Source organism: Rhinopithecus bieti, unplaced genomic scaffold, assembly GCF_001698545.2.
Source record: "Rhinopithecus bieti isolate Rb0 unplaced genomic scaffold, ASM169854v2 scaffold_26532, whole genome shotgun sequence".
Taxonomy (NCBI): domain Eukaryota; kingdom Metazoa; phylum Chordata; class Mammalia; order Primates; family Cercopithecidae; genus Rhinopithecus; species Rhinopithecus bieti.
In genome coordinates, this window is record NW_016812934.1 from 2,091,538 (window position 1) to 2,096,544 (window position 5,007).

A 5,007-nucleotide genomic window follows, 5' to 3' on the forward strand; every position below is an offset into this window, starting at 1 on the left:
GCAATGGCAACAAAAGCCAAAATTGACAAATGGGATCTAATTAAACTAAAGAACTTCTGCACAGCAAAATAAACTATCATCAGAGTGAACAGGCAACCTACAGAATGGGAGAAAATTTTTGCAATCTATCCATATAGATGGGGCCAATATCCAGAATCTACAAAGAACTTAAACAAATTTATAAGAAAAAACCAAACAACCCCATCAAAATGTGGGCAAAGGATATGAACAGACACTTCTCAAAAGAAGACATTTATGCAGCCAACAAACATATGAAGAAAAACTCATCATCACTGGTCATTAGGGAAATGCAAATCAAAACCATGATGTGATGCCATCTCACACCAGTTAGAATGGTGATCATTAAAAAGTCAGGAAACAACAGATGCTGGAGTGGATGTGGAGAAATAGAAACGCTTTTATACTGTTGGTGGGAATGCAAATTAGTTCAAACATTGTGAAAGACAGTGTAGTGATTCCTCAAGGATCTAGAACTAGAAATACCATTTGACCCAGCAATCCCATTACTGGGTATATACCCAAAGTATTATAAATCATTCTACTATAAAGACACATGCACACGTATGTTTATATTGGCACTGTTCACAATAGCAAAGACTTGGAACCAACCCAAATGTCCATCAATGATAGACTGGATACAGAAAATGTGGCACATATACACCATGGAATACTATGCAGCCATAAAAAAGGATGAGTCATGTCCTTTGTGGGGACATGGATGAATCTGGAAACCATCATTCTGAGCAAACTAACAGAAGAACAGAAAACCAAACACCACATGTTCTCACTCATGAGTGGCAGTTGAACAATGAGAGCACATGGACACAGGAAAGGGAATATCACACACTGGGGCCTGTCGGGGTATGGGGGGCTAGGGGAGGGATAGCATTAGGAGAAACACCTAATGAGGATGACAGGTTGATGGGTGCAGCAAACCACCATGGCACATGTATACCTATGTAACAAACCTGCACGTTCTGCACATGTACCTCAGAACTTAAAATATTAAAAAAAAAAAAAATTCAAAAAAAAAAAAAGACCCACCCATATTTCTACCATCCGTAATAAACCATTATGAACATGTAAGCATATTTTGTAACTGTCTCTCTTTTATATTTACACCTTTCAAGATTACTCAATGAATACATAAAGGCACAGCTTTTAAATACCATTGAAACATCACAGTAAACTTAAACTCCCCTCAATGCATACTCCTGGTTCCAATTCTATGCTCTCATCCAGGCTATCCACACAAACACAATATACTATTATGAACTCAGAGCATATACTCTCATTTTAATAAAATTTTACATACTTATACATGAACCCTTAAAAATATAGAGGTCCTCTTGGGTGTTTTGAATTTCATGGATGGGATATGAATCACTTCGCAAACAGAATTTTCTCTCCATATTCTCAGAAATCTCCCTGTTGACACATATAACTCTGGTTTGTCTACTTTGATTGCAATCTTAAAACATGTGCATGTGTAACACTGCACGTATCCAGTCCCCTGTTGATGGACATCTCAGTTGATTCCAATTTCTTCTATCATAAGTTATTCTGTAATGGACATACTCGTATATGTCTCCTTGTGCAAAAATATAAGAGTTTCTCCAGGAGAGACCTCCTGAAGTGACGTGCACCTCTTTCTCTTAATAAACAAGAGTATCTAGAATTGAATCCACTTATCTGATTGTGGTCTCATCAGACTGACCCATCCACAAATATTTCATGGAGAAACCACTATGTGCGATTATACTAGGTAGACAGAATATAAGACAAGCACAGTCCCTTCTTTCTTAGACCTTATAATCTCATGAAGTAGACCAGCAGTAAGCAAATATTTCAGATTGTTGGGTAAATACAGGCATACAATGTGCTGTGAAGATGGAGGAAGACGAGGGCACCATGACAAGGCACCCAGCCTAGCCCATGGTTAGTGAAGGCTTCCTGGAAGAGCTAACTTGCCTACTTGAAAAAACAGGTCAGTTGAAAAATGGATGGTAGAGGATCATTTCAGCAGAGGAAGCTTAGAGGCGACTGAGAACAAACTGAACAGGCTGTAAAATAGGGCTAAAAATAATCCCCAGCACTTTGAGTTATAGTGAGGATAAAATGAGGAAATTCGTGTAAAGCATTTAGTGTAGGGCCCTGAACAAGGGCGCATTCAATCAATGGTAGCAAAAATCACAGTAGTAATAATAATAATGTGTGACTGCTTCTTTAAAAAGCAAAAGGGAGCAGACACTCCCCCTGGGAATAAGAAAGGCAGATGCCCCATTTGAGAGCTCCAGACTGTCCCCAGAGGCAAGGTGGTCAGTTACGGACTGACCGATGACCTTGAGCCTCGCCACTTTTCCTGGAAGCCTTTAGTCTTGAATCCAAGGGTGTCTCTCCAGATGGACCGTGGGTGTGGAGCTGAGCAAATACTCTGTCATTGATCATCCCCTGTGGTCCAGATGCTTCCCCAGAGGGTTGGTTAGTGGGTGAGTGGGAGGTGCCCTTGGAGGTCTTAGCTGTGTCTGCAGAAGAGGCTAGGAGAGGAGGGTGAGGGTGGGATACATCTCAGCCCTGCTCTTTGAGGCTTCTGGCCTCTGTTGTCAGGAGTGGACTTTTTATAACCCCTGTCAGATGTAGACAGGGAGTGCTGCTATAGTAGAACCTCTAAATCAAGAATAACAAAAGTCGACTGTCTATTGCACTTTTTTTCAATACGAATGCACTGTGCTAACCATATGCTATCTTGCTAAAACTTTTCTGCAACTCTGTGATGTGGGTCCTATCTCATACTCACTTTCTGTACTGGGTAAGCTAAGGCTCAGAGAGGTCAAGTCACTTTCCCAAAGCCAGTTTTGTCAGCGGCAAACTCAGGCTTTTACCCATTGGGCCGTTAATACAATCCTCTTTCCTTCCAACTCTGCCACTTGGGAGCTGTGATCTTAGACAAGGGACTTAACCCCTGCATGTCTTGGTTTATTGGACTGTATTATGAAATGAAGAAAATGCTTCTTAGGGTTGTCAAAAAGGATTAACATGAATTAATGTATGTCCAAGGTTTATGGCAATACTTGGCTTGCCACAGTAATGCAGTTGTGAGTTATTTGAATTATGATTATAGTTTTTTCTTTGGTGTATGTTGGTCACTTGTATTTTTCCATTTTGCAAATGACCTTTTCATAGATTTTCTTCAATAAATTTGCGTTTTGCTAAGGGGTCTTTTTTGAAGACTGGAGAAACTATGTGTTTTCCCTAAGGGGAAAAAAGGGACATGCTTGTACTCACCACTATGCCCCCACACGCATGTGGGATGGAAATCGACCACAGAGTCTGCAACCAATGTGGCCTTTAACTTTCTGTAGGCTTCAATGTCAAGGCAGAACTTCAGGGTGGTGCCCTTCAGAGAACGTCAGTGTGGTGGCCTCTGAGCTGGGAGACCAGCAGAAAGCCATCAGGGAGAACACCAAACCAAGAGCTCACACAAGAGTTAAATGAAGTCCCCTTCCAAGGAGACCACCCAGAAACACATCGGCTTCACCGAAGAGATCCAAGGTCTTCCAAGAGAAGATCCATCTCCCTTCTGTGACTGAAGAGACCTGAACTCCCTAGGGGCCTCTTTCCTGGCTGACTTCCTGCTTGGGACTTCTCCAAACCTTCTCTCCTTAAACCCTGGCTGATTAGCTCCCTCTTTTCAATATCTGTTCCCTCCATGCCCCCCTGCCCTTGGCCCTGCCCCAGATCCTGGCAACATCCTGTTCTTCCCCTGAACTAAACTCCCTCTCCAGCTTCCCAGTGTGATAGGAATCTTAAATAAATGCTTCCTGTCTCTTGACCACCTTATCTCCCATTCCTCCCGAATGGCTGACGTTCAAGAACCACAGGCAGTGTTGCACTCCCTTCTAATTTTAAACCTGCCCTCTGAGGCTCTCTCCTCTTCCTTCTTAAGGTTCCGGGAAAGGCCAGGAGGGTGTCAGAGGTCTTTGTCAACCCGCTGACTCAGCAGAGACAGAAGGCATTCTTCTTAAGTTCCCAGGGAGAGAGTGAAGCTAAGGATCCTGGGTGACACCACGTTGCAGTGCCTGCCCCAGAGAGAACTGCATGGACCAGGTACTTGGTGCAACTTTCTTATATTCATGAATGACCATGAGAATGATTGAGGTGGAAATAAACCCAAACATGTCTATGAAGTAATAAACTAGGAAAATTTGTACATGCACACACACACACACACACACACACACACGAGTTGACCTTTGTAAATGTCCAATATCCAGTCTTTTGTTAACAAAATGTTGATTTGTACCTTCCCAGTCCTTGGAAGGTTGGGTTCCAGGGATGTCATGTGACCCACTCAGGCCCAGCCAATCAGAGTGTTGCTGGCCAGTGATTGGTTCTGAATAAGCCTGTGTCTCAAGTCTGACCAATTGGAGTCAACAGAGACTCAACACTGAGATTTTTCTTTGAGCCTTTGAGAGAGGGGTTATGTGCTATAAGGTGGTTGTTGCTAAAAGCTAGGAAGCCAGCTGACTTGATGGTGGTGAGGATTTCCTGGGTGTATACTTACCCCAAACTGTGTATATTTAACATGTACACAGCTTTTTATTATGTCATTCATACTTCAATAAGGGTTTTTAAAAAAAGTCTGCTGAAAGCTGGAAGCAGCCACTTCAACATCACCCTCAGAATGGAGCCTACTCAAGGGGAAGCCGGGCTGGAGTACAGAACAAGGAAAAGACTTGGTCTCATCTGAACCCACGAACCCAGCTCTGTCTGAAAGTGATTCTTCTGAAATTTTAATGACTGGAGTCCGTAAAGTCCCTTCGTCTTAGTTTTTTGATCATTCATAATCACACACACACACACACACACACACACCCCACCCACACTCATATAAACATACACAATGAGGTGAGGATAAAATGAATAATCTATACCTGTACTGAAAATGTATCACTACATGCCGGGCGCGGTGGCTCACGCCTGTAA

The 5,007-nt window shown here is 42.6% G+C and overlaps 1 long non-coding RNA gene across 1 annotated transcript in view; it reads left to right on the forward strand.

Moving 5' to 3' along the window:
* Nucleotides 1–4,122, forward strand: part of LOC108512175 (uncharacterized) — a 73,836-nt gene extending 69,714 nt beyond the window's left edge. Inside the window, exon 4 of the long non-coding RNA XR_001880521.1 lies at nt 3,968–4,122. This is a non-coding gene — a long non-coding RNA (uncharacterized LOC108512175). The remainder of the gene's footprint in view (nt 1–3,967) is intronic.
* Nucleotides 4,123–5,007: the final 885 nt, after the last annotated feature.